Below are 12,386 nucleotides of genomic sequence, written 5' to 3' on the forward strand. Positions count from 1 at the left end.
CGGCTCCGCCGAGGCGCGCGCCAGCCCCATGCTCGCGTGGGTCAAGCGCGCGCTGTACGCCCCCTCCCTTCCCTCCCACCCCGGCCTTGGGAGAGGCGGCCACGGCCTCCCCCCACCGCGCGCGCGCGCCCCGGCTTAGTTCCTCCTTTGCTCCCCCCGCCCTTTCTGAGCAGGGGCCGGCGCTCGGCTCTGATTGGCTGCCGGGGCCCGGCCAGGTGTCCGCCTGGGCGGCGCGGAGAGGCAGGGGAAGGGCGCGCGGAGGGGGCAGGTTCGAGCCGCCTGCAGCCGCAGCGCCTTGCACCGCAAGCCCGGCTTGGAGGTGCTGCCCGAGGAACGCGCGGCCGGAGCCGGGAGGGAGCCCATCGCCGACCCCTTCCCACGCGGCGGCGGCGGCAAGCGGCGCCCCGCTGCAGGGCCCTGTGCTCAGCCCTTCTGGGATGCTGGCTGGAACCGGGGGCGCGTCAGCCAGGAGCCCCCTGCGGCGTGAGGGGGACGGGAGTAGCCCGGCAGCAGCCAGGGGGCGTTTCTTTGCGGGGCCAGTCTGGGTCTGATCGCTGCTGAATCCCAGCCCGCGGATCAGCCCCGCCGCTGCGGGACTTGGTGACCCAGCAGGGTCCGCCGCAGCGGGAGCCGCCTGGGAGCACCGAGCAGCGAAGTTACGGCTCTGCTTCCATCTTGCTTTCTCCCCAGGGTGAGTACTGGCAGCTGTCCGTCTGGCTGCCTGCAGAGCCCGGCCGCTCGCCTGCGTGCGTAATGCGGCCGCGAGAGTGGCTGGTGGCGGGATGGCTGGCGGGATGCTGTTTCTGGCTTGGAAAAGGCGGAGGGTGGCTGGCATGGAAGCGGCTCCCAGCTGGGGGCTGGAGTGATGCACGCTAGTTTCACCAACTAGTGGGATGCCCCCTGGGGAGAAGGAGTGGGTTGGTGGGGGTGGGGGATGTGTAACACAATCCTCTATCAGAGAGGTAGCCGTGTTAGTCTGTATCTTCGAGAACAACAGGAAGTCCTGTGGCACTTTATAGATTAACAGATATTTTGGAGCATGAGCTTTCCTGGGCAAATACCTGCTTCATCGGATGCAATCCTCTGTATTCAATACAGTCTTCTCTACATACAATCCAATCCTCTATATTCTCTCAATTGTTGCCTCTCTTCTCCTTGGCTTGCCTGTCACGATCCTGTTCAGCCTGGAATTTGCTTTTTGTAACTTTCTTTTTAAAATAGCCATTGCAGGTGTCCTATCATTAGTGGCACCCAATCGGGTTGATAATAGAGGAGAATGTAGCCTGAGGTGTTATCCCCTGGGACACAGAAGAGAGGAGGGACCAGATAATGGCAAAGCATGAGAGGAGGAGGGAGGTTGAGATTCCTCTAAGGATTTGAACTTATTTTGTACTTACCGTGAAGGTCAAAACCAAACTCTAGCCATCTCCATTCATTGACACAGGTCTCTATGCATTATTTGTGTAGCTAGCATTTATCCCTGGTTCTTAGATTTTTCTTAATTGAACTACATGATGTTTATATATGTGTTATAATAACCTCTGATACGGAAACAGAGGAAATGCTCTCCCAGACAGTGTGTAAAGGGAGAGGTAGACTTCCCAAATGAAATTTACAGTAGCAAAGTAGTTAGATCCTGCTGTCTTTCCCACCTTATGAAAACAACATTAATTGGCTGAACAGATCATTTCTCCTCTGTGATTTAACTTACATCCATTAATATGTTAAGATTTATGTAGTTTAATTACTGGCCAGATGTCTGAATAGTATGGAAGCCTTGTTAGTGATATTGTTCAAACACCATTCTTGCGGTTCTTAAAAATAAATGGTATATTATAGCCAACATCTGAGATGGTTGGGGACTGTATTGTAAAATATGTAGCACTCTCATGTGGTGTACCTGCAAAAAGGACACACAGCAAAAGACTTTTTTTAAAGCCAAAGATCACACATTTTCCTAGTATCAAGGTCAGTCTGTTATGACTGCTGGGGAAAATACCATATGGCTTATGTTAATCAGTCATGGAGAATCTAAACAGGACTGAGTTTTGTGAGTTTTTTTTAAATTTTTTATTTTAGAATAATCAAGGTAGAACATACTATGAAGTAAAATATCTTAGTGTTTGTGCCTTCCTAAGAATATTCTCATGGATGTAAACAATGTTCAGAGACTCATATGGACAGATATATGGGTTTGTTTTTCTTTTCATCGCCTCCTTTTTTGAAAATATGGGTCCCTGCCATCTTCATAGTTTTGGAGCCCGGAATCTTTTACTAGTAGACCATCTAGATTTATGGGGACTGGTGGTATAGGTCTCCTTTACTTTCCTGAGACTGTCTCAACTGTATTCTGGAAGAGCGGCCCATGAGTGATAGGATAGTTCAGTTTCCATCTTCACACAAATCTTTGTGGTTCTTTTGAGGCTGTCAGCCTGCTTGCCAACTAATGACAGTTTGGATTTTTGTTTTTGGTGATGCAGATGTCTGCTTCCTAGTGGACTGATGAGGCAATCCACTCATTTCCTATAGCACACTGCAGTCATCCATCATGTAGCAGTGAGACATAACCTGTAAGTAAAAAGTTCTCTGTCCCATTACCTATCCTCTAGAAGGGCACTAGTGCTCTGTTTATGGATTTTTTTTTTAATGGATGCAGTTGTATTAGGGAATGTGTACTGATGTCTCATGTTCTTAGACCATCCAAAATATGCAGCAGTTTACCAATCTTTTTGTGAGCTCTGATGGCTTATTAGAATGCGGACTTCAAGTATGCGCAGAAACTGTTTTTTAAAGGTGGACAGAACTGCGCCTGTGTGCATTAATGTGCAATATGTTCATCATTGTAGAATCATAGAACACGAAGGAACCTTGAGAGATCAATATATTCAGTCCTCTGCACTCATAGCAAGACCAGGCACCATATAGACCATCCCTGACAGGTGTTGGGAGATTATTAAGGGTAAGTTAGGCAATAATAGAGATTCCACAACCTCCCTATGCAAATTGTTCCAGTGGTTAACTATCATGTTAGGGGGAGAGTTTTACTTACTGGCCAGCCTAAGCCTTCCTTGCCTCAATTTCAAGCCCATTGCTGCTTGTCTTACTATCTGAGGTTAAGGAGAATATTTTTGTACTTCCTCCTTGTAATGACCTTTTTGGGTACTTGAAAGCTGCATGTTCTCTCTGTCTTCTCTTTTCTGAATGAAACAATCCTAATTCTTTCAATCTTCCCTCAAAGATCATGTTTTTAAGACCTTTATTCACTTTCGTTGCTCTTCTCTGGACCATCTCCAAATTGTGCACATCTTTCCTGAATTGTGGGGCACAGAATTGGATGCAGTATTCCCCAGTTGAAGCCTAATCAGCACAGAGTAGTGCTGAAATATTACTATTTGTGCCTTGCTTACAACACTCCTGTTAACATACCCCAGAATGTTTAGCTCCCCCCCACTCCCAGTATCACACTGACTCATAGTTAGCTTGTGGTCCACTATGACAACAGCTCCATGTCTGAAGTACTCCTTCCTAGACAGTCATTTCCCATTTTTGTGTGTATAACGGATTGGTCCTTGCTAAATGGAGTCATTTATCCTTGTTGCATTTTATCCAGTTTATCTCAGACCTTGTCTTTAATTTGTCCAGATGGTTTTGAATTGTAATTCTGTCTTCCAAAGCACTTGCAACTCCTCCCAGCTTGGTGTCATCTGCAAACTTTATAAGCATATTCTCTCTGCTATTATTTAAGTCATTGACGAAGTTATTGAACAGAATTTGACCTAAAACGGGTCTCTGCGAAACCCCACTTGTTATGGCCTTCCAATGTGACTGTGAACCATTGATAACTACTCTCTGGGAATGGTTATCCAACCAGTTATGCACCCGCTTTATAGCAGCCCTGTCTAGGTTGTATTTATACAAAGATTATTCAAGACTAAAAGACTAAAGTCTAGGCTTGCCACAACTACTGCTTCCCCCTTATCCAGAAGACCTTATCAAGGAAAGCTAGCAGATTGGTTTGCCATGCTTCGTTCTTGAAAAACCCATGCTGACCGTTACTTATCTTCTGGAAGGTGTTTGGAAATTGACTTCTTAAATTATTTGCTTTATCGTCTTTCCTCGTAAAGAAATAAACCTGACTGGTCTGCAGTTTCCTGGGTTGCCCTTATACTTTTTTTTTTTAAATAGACGGGCACTATATTTACTTTTTTCCAGTCTTCAAAGATAATGGCTCAGATTGACATTGCATCTGATGAAGTGGGTCTTTGCCCACGAAAGCTTATGGTCCAAAATATCTGTTAGTCTGTAAGATGCCACAGGACTTTTTGTTGTTTTTGCGGACACAGACTAACATGGTTACCCCTCTGATACAGCTCAGATTGAGGAGATGTCTGAGCCCCATTCTCAGTTCCTAGAGTGTTCTAGAATACATTTCATCAGGCCCTGGTGACTTGACGACATGTAACTTTTCTCATTTAACTTCTAACCTACCTCAGTTTTCACCATCATACACTATGCTAGTTTACAGTCACCACTGACTTCCTTGGTGGAAACTGAAACACAGAATTTATTAAGCACCTCAGCTATTTCCACATTTTCTGTTGTTTTTCTTTCTTCATTGATTAACAAGCTTACCCTATCCTTAGTCTTTCTCTTGCATTTAGTATTTGTAGAATGTTTTCCTGTTACCCTTTATGTCTTCAGCTAGTATGAGCTTGTTTTCTGCTTTTGGTCTTTCTAATTTTGCCCCTACACGCTTTTGTTATTTCTATTCATCTATTGTAACTTGACCTAGTTTCCACTTTTTGTGGGACTCCTTTTTATTTTTAGATCATTCAAAATCCCCTGGTTAAAACAGGGAGGTTTCTTGTCATACTTCTATCTTTCTTATGCAGCAGAATAGGGTGCTCTTTCACATTTAATAATGTCTCTTTGAAAAATTGCCAACTGGCTTTAATTGTTTTCCTCTTAAACTTGCTTCCCATGGGTTCTTACCTACCAACTCTATGAGTTTGCTGAAGTGTGCCTTCTTGAAATCCAGTTTCTTTATTTTTCAGTTCTCTCCTTCCATTCTTTGGAATCATGAATTCATCATTTCATGTTCACTTTCACCCAAGCTGCCTTCCACTTTCATATTCTCAACCAGTTTCTCCCTATTTGTTAAAATCAGATCTAGATCTAAAATCAGCCTCCTCCTTTAGTGCTTTCTCCACTTTCTGAAATATTTAAAGTGTCTCCAATACATGCTCCTCTACTAACATCATATATGCCAGATGCTTTGTATATTGGACAGACTTCTAACTCCCTTAGACAAAGGGTTAATGGGCACAAAACAGACATCTAAACACTCCAGATCCACAAACCAGTTAGTCAACATTTTAATGGAATGGGGCATTCTATTAATGACTTAAGAGTATGTGTGTTACTGAAAAAAAATTTTTGCACCGCTATTCAAAGGGAAACAGCCGAGCTGTCTTTTATGTTCAAATTCGGCACATTAACATGCAGTTTGAACTGGGATGGGAATTTTCTGAGTCACCATAGGGGCTCATCTGCATACTTGGCTTAATCTAATTCTTGACCTTCCCCCCCCTCCACTCTCTGATTTGCTCACCTTGATCATTTTTTTTCTGATTTGTCCTCCTTGATTACTGTTTTTGGTTCTCTGTGCCTTAAATATTGAGTCTGGTCTGGTCTGGCTATGGTCTGAAGAAGTGGGTCTGTCCCACAAAAGCTCACCTAATAAATTATTTTGCTAGTCTTTAAAGTGCTACTTGACTGCTTCTTGTTTTGATAGGATATAGACTAGCACGGCTCCCTCTCTGTTACTATGCCAAGAGCTTGTTGGGTAGTCTCTGCCCTAGTGTGTCAGGGAAAAATCACTGAAGTTTCCCATTGCCACCAAACCCTGTGTTTTGGATGATATTGTTAGGTTTCCAAAGCAGCATCCACCTCTTCTTCCTGCGTAAGTCATCTGTAGTAGACCGTCAGAGCTGTCACATCCATAGAACAGTTCGGAGTGGCCACCCCAGCCCCCCATGGCAGCTCCCTCAACTGTCCTATGGGTGGGGCCCAGGGTGGCTCAGGGGTTTATGTAGGGGTTTCAGAAGGGGTCAGTAGGGCCCACCCTGAACACTCGCTGCAGCTGTGGGAGCCAGAGCAACCCGGCAGCCTGCTCCACTCCACCCCACTGCCCATCTCCCAGCTTGCCTGCTGTCCACCTCACTGCAGCTTCAGGGAATGGAGGAAGTGAAGAAGTGTCTCCTAGGTCTCTCTTTTTGATTTACCTGTAGGTTTTGATCACCTGTCCCCATCAAATCTAGTTTAAAGTTCTCCACACTAGGTTAGCCTGTCCATGTCCAAATATTCTTTCCCCCTTCCTTGATGGTGAACCCTGTCTCTGCTTGATGACTGAAAAAACTGGCACCTGAAATTGCTAATCCAGTTGTAAGGATTAAAAACAAATTTTGTCTTTTTTGGGGTACTACCTTAGAACTGGAGAAGAGCTAATTTACCCATATTTAAGAAAGTGTCAGGGTGGGGAGGCAGAAGCGATCTACGGAATTACAGACCTGTTGTACTACATATCTCAGTAATATGCAGGGCTTTAGAACAAATTGTGAATGAAATCAGTTTAAAATCATAGAGGTAAAGAAATTAGTGCAATGTGTGGTTACCAAAGATAGATCATGCCAGACTAGTACGATTTATTTCTTTTGATAACTGTTTTTTTTTTCAATAAGGGAAGTGCAGTGGATATAGTATATATGAACCTTAGTAAAGCATTTGAAATGCTACTACAAGGGAAATTCTTAGATAAACTAAGTGAGATGGGTATCACTGTAAGCAGTGTGTAAGGTGGATATGTAATTGTTTGAAAGGGAGAAGATAACAGGTTCTGTTACAAGGTGACTTATGACAGCGGAGGGAGGCTACTAGGCAGGTTTCTCAAGGACTGCTTGTGAAATCAGTCTTATTCAATACTTCTAGTACTGATCTTTGCACAAAAAGTAGAGCGTGCTAATGAAATCAGCTGATGGTACAAAGTTGAGAAGCATCTTCAATACAGGGAAAAATTGGCATTTTGTACAGGAACATCTGGATGACCTTGAAAACTGGAGTGGTAGAAGTAGGATGAAACTCAGTAATATAAAGTGCAAGGCATGCACTTGCAGTCTATTAAACCCCCAGCCTGCAGAAGAAATTATTATCAGTAGGAAGTGACAGACGAGAGACCTGGGGGTGTGAGTCAATCAATGTGATTCAGCTGTGAAAGAGGCAAATGCAATCCTAGAATGTTTCAGGCAAGGCATTTCCAGTAGACAGAGAAATATTAATGACATTGCACAAGGGCCTGCAAATGCCTCATTTGGAATACTGTATACAATTCAGGTCAGTCATCTTCAAGAAGGAAGAATTTAGATTGCACAGGTGCAGAGAAGAGCTGCTAGGATGCTCAGGGGAATGGAGAGCATGTCCTTTGAGATGAGCTTGCTATATAAATATGAGTCAGGGGATAAATACCAAGGAGATCCAAGAGCTATTTAAGGTAAAGACAATGCTTGCAATGGGAACAAATTCAGGCTGGAAATTAGAAGAAGGTTTCTAACTATCAGAGGGGTTGAGGTTCTGGAACAGACCCTCAATGGGAATTGTGAAGGCGAATAACTTATCTGATGTTATGGGAGAGCAGGATAAATTGGAATGTGATTTTAAGATGGGGTTGCTTTTCATACTTGGGGGCAGCTCAATAGCTTTGGAGCTTATTCCTCACATTCCTACAAGTTCAGGGTTTCAGCTGGCCATCTGCATGGGGTCCGGAAGGGATTCTCACCACCTGCAGTGCATTCTTGAAGTTTTCTGTCTTTTTAATCTCCTTCTATTGAAGCCTCAGGGACTGCCAAAGATGGAGGTTAGATACTGGTCTGGAAAGAGCTATGCCAGAGGTGGCATTGGGCATTCTTTCTCCCAGGTGCTTGGTTGACTTGTTCTTGTTCGTGTGCTCAGGGTCTGGGAAGAAATTTTCACACAGGTCAGACTGAGAGTGACTTTGGGTGTTTTTCATCTTCTGTAGTGTGTAGGTTACTTACCTGGATTATCAGGGGTACATCTCTCAATTGTTTGGAGGCCTCAGGCGGTGGTATACGCAGGAGGACGTAGTAGAGGGTCTGGTGAGCCCTTCTGTCCTTAAGCTCTGTGACTATTTTGGGGTGGGGAGATGAATGCCAACTATACAGGGCTCCATTGTCATCACTTTGAGTGGAACCATGGCTACAAGAAACAGTGTGTTGGAAACAGTGTGAGGTTTTTTTAAGTGCATGGCTGATGCTGAAGAAAAGCTGTATGCTTAATATATAATTGTTCATAAGCAATCCATCCATGTGAAAATATGACTCCTGTATTGTTGCAGGGCCTATTGTGATCTGATGAGTAACTGCTGGCTGCACAGTTAAAGCTGATTTAAGCAACAAGCCCAACTCGCTTGCTGTTTCAGAAATGTGAAGGGCCATATTTGTGTTTTGGCCAAATGCGTATACTCCTGTTGAACTTTCTTGGTAGAACTTCTTCATTGAAGGGAGAGAGTGTAGATTTAATTTGCGTGAGTAGACTTAATAAGTCCCCTCCCATCCTTCCTTAAGATACTTTCTCTACCATTTAGTTGAACTCAGAAAGAACCTGCCCTTATTAACCGAAAGTCTATAGAAATATACCAGATAAAGTGTAGCTCATTCATAAGTAAAGGCTGTTGATTTATGTGTGTGCTGCTATGTGATTGTGTTCAGGTTGCCTAACTAATCCAGCCATGTTTTTTATACTCACAAATTTGGTTTCAAATGGAGTTTGTTGAATACGAGGAAGAAGAATACTGATTGGGCAACTTGAGTGAGAGAGAAGTGTATTTCCACTTTGTTCAAATCATTTGGGAAACTGAGATTGGTCTGAGCAGTATAGAAAAAACAAAGGCAGGAAGAGTTATGTTGTGCTTTAACCTCACATATCTTTTTGGGTAGGTCACACATCCAAATTTTTTCGGAGAAGTTCTACAGATATAGCAGGTGGCTTAATGTGGCCAATAATTTGTGGATGAAATATAGTAACAGAGAGAGAGCCATGCTAGTCTATATACTATCAAAACAAAAAAGCAGTCCAGTAGCACTTTAAAGTCAAGAATTAGATAAAGCAAAGCATGTAAAAGAGCCCCTATAATGAGCTAGAAAATTGCCATCCCGGTTCAAACCACATGTTAATATGTCAAATTTGAATATGAAAGAGAGTTCAGCAGCCTCTATTTCCAAATGGCTGTGAAAGTTCCTCTTCAGTAAAACACAGACTTTCAGGTCATTAACGGAATGGCCCACTCCATTAAAGTGCTGGCTGACAGGTTTGTGAATCAGGGGTGTTTCTATCTCTGTTTTATGCCCATTAAATCTTTGTCTAAGAGAGTTTGAAGTCTGTCCGATATACAAAGCAAGTGGGCACTGTTGGCACATGATGGCATACATGATGTTAGTTGAGGAACATGACAATGTGTGCATGATTCTGTGAATAACCTGGTTAGGTCCAGTGATGGTATCTTCACAATAGATACCTGGACAAATTTGGCAATGGGCCTTGTTGCAAGGAAAAGTTCCAGGACTGGTGTTCCTGTGGTATAGACTGTGGTTGTTTGTGAGGATCCTCATATGGTTGGGAGGTTGTCTGCAGGAGAGAACAGTCCTGTCACCTAGGGCCTTCTGGAGTGTGGCATCCTAATTAAGGACAGGTTGTAGGTCTTTAATAATGCGTTGCAGTGGTTTGAGTTGGGGGCTGTAGGTAATGACCAGTGGTGTTCTGTTCTTGGCTTTTTTAGGCCTATCTTGGAGTAGCTGGTCTCTGGGTATTTGTCTGGCTCTGCTGATTTGTTTTTTTATTTCTCCTAATGGGTAATTCAGGTTTAGGAGTATTTGGCAGAGATCTTGTAGTTTTCGGTCTCTGTCGGTTGGATCAGAGCAAATGCGATTGTACCTAATGGCTTGACTGTAAACAATGGATCTAGTTGCATGTGCAGGATGGAAGCTAGAAGTGTGTAGGTAAGTATAGCGATCAGTGGATTTGCTGACTGTGATACAGATCACTCGCTAGTTTGCTCCAAGCTCAAGCTGAGACCCAAGAAGCTGTACCGCTCTAAACATGCTGGAAGGCCCCGCATTGACGCCAGAAAGATGGCAAACTCGGAGAAAGCTGAAAAGTTCAGAGAGACCCTCCAGGAAAATCTGCGCAGCGGCCCTGGGGGCGCCAATGCGACATCCAAATGGCAGCATCTGAGGGATACAGTTTACAACACGGCCTTGTCGGTGTTTGGAAGAAGAGCTAAAAACACGAACGACTGGTTCGAAGCTAACTCTGATGAGATGATTCCAGTAATTGAAAAGAAGCATGCTGCGCTCCTGGAGTACAAACGCTCACCAAGCCAGAGTACCCAGCAAGCGCTTAGAGAGGCCAGAAGAACAGTACAGCAGACAGCCAGGCGCTGTGCCAACAACCACTGGCTCCAGTTACGCAGCAGCATCCAGACCTGTGCCGACTTTGGTAATCTCAGAGGAATATACAAGGGTATGAAGAAGGCATTAGGACCCACCCAGAACAAGATGGCACCTCTGAAATCCAAATTTGGTGAAGGCATCGCTGACAAAGCCAAACAGATGGAGCGCTGGGTTGAGCACTACTCCGAGCTGTACTCACGCGAGAACGTTGTGGTTGATGCAGCCCTCGATGCCGTCCAGCTCCTACCAGTAATGGACGAATTGGATCAAGAACCGACTGTGGATGAACTGAAGAGAGCCATCGACAGCATTGCAGCAGGAAAGGCCCCTGGTCAGGATGGTATACCACCAGAGGTAATCAAATGTGCCATGGACACACTCCTGGAACCCCTACATGAGCTACTGTCCCTGTGCTGGAAAGAGGGTGAGGTTCCACAGGATATGCGCGACACTAACATTGTAACGTTGTATAAGAACAAAGGAGACAGAAGCGACTGCAACAACTACCGTGGAATCTCCCTTGTAAGCGTCACTGGTAGACTGTTCGCTTGCGTCATCCTTGGCAGACTCCAGAAGATTGCTGAGAGGGTGTACCCCGAATCGCAGTGCGGATTCCGTGCAGAGAGGTCTACCGTTGACATGGTCTTCTCTCTAAGGCAGCTGCAGGAGAAGTGCAGGGAGCAGAGGAAGCCACTCTACATAGCCTTCATCGACTTGACCAAGGCTTTTGACTTGGTCAGCAGGGATGGTCTGTTCAAACTGCTCCACAAGATAGGCTGTCCTCCACGGTTACTCAAGATGATCCAGTCGTTCCACGAAGACATGAGAGGAACCATCCAATATGACGGCGCATTATCAGATGCTTTCAGAATCAGGAGCGGCGTCAAACAAGGATGCGTGCTTGCTCTGACACTGTTCAGGATCTTCTTCGCACTCCTCGTGAAGCATGCCTTTGGATCTTCAACAGAGGGCATCTTGCTGCACACAAGATCTGATGGGAAACTGTTTAACCTTGCAAGGCTGAAAGCTAAGTCTAAGGTGCGAGAAGTCCTCATCAGAGACATGCTGTTCGCAGACGATGCTGCTGTGGTGTCTCACTCAGAAGACCAGCTTCAAAAACTGCTGGATCAGTTCTCCAAAGCGTGCAAGGACTTTGGGCTTACCATCAGCCTAAAGAAGACGAACGTACTCGGTCAGGATGTTGCTGAATCCCCATCAATCAGCATTGACAACTATACATTAGAGGTCGTCCATGAGTTCGTTTACCTCGGGTCCACCATCACTGACACCCTGTCATTGGACACTGAGCTAAATAGGAGGATCGGAAAAGGGGCCACAACTCTGTCCAGACTCAGCAAAAGAGTGTGAAATAACAACAAGCTGTACACTCACACCAAAATGCAAGTCTACAGAGCCTGCATCCTCAGCACCCTCCTTTATGGCAGCAAGACTTGGACCCTGTATGCCCGCCAAGAAAAGAGGCTGAACGTCTTCCACTTGCGCTGCCTTAGGCGCATCCTTGGAATATCATGGAAGGACAGAGTGACCAATACTGCTGTCCTCGAGCAAGCTGGAATCCCAACCATGCACACCCTCCTCAGGCAGCGTCGACTCCGCGGGCTTGGCCACGTCCACAGGATGAATGATGGAAGGATTCCAAAAGACGTCCTGTATGGTGAGCTAGCCTCTGGCAAAAGACCTCCTGGACGCCCCCAGTTGCGTTACAAAGATGTCTGTAAGAGAGACCTCAGAGAGGTAGACATCGAGCTGGACAACTGGGAAGAACTAGCAGACGACCGCAGCAGATGGAGGCAGGGGTTACACAAGAGCCTTCAGAAGGGCGAGTTGAAGATCAGACAGCTAGCA

General features: G+C 45.1%; 1 protein-coding gene across 1 annotated transcript in view; it reads left to right on the forward strand.

Moving 5' to 3' along the window:
- Positions 1–588: 588 nt before the first annotated feature.
- Positions 589–12,386, forward strand: part of MYRIP (myosin VIIA and Rab interacting protein) — a 390,058-nt gene continuing 378,260 nt past the window's right edge. Inside the window, exon 1 of the mRNA XM_074986085.1 lies at positions 589–691. The gene's annotated coding sequence lies outside the window, so the exon portion shown is untranslated. The remainder of the gene's footprint in view (positions 692–12,386) is intronic.

Source organism: Carettochelys insculpta, chromosome 2, assembly GCF_033958435.1.
Source record: "Carettochelys insculpta isolate YL-2023 chromosome 2, ASM3395843v1, whole genome shotgun sequence".
Classification (NCBI taxonomy): domain Eukaryota; kingdom Metazoa; phylum Chordata; order Testudines; family Carettochelyidae; genus Carettochelys; species Carettochelys insculpta.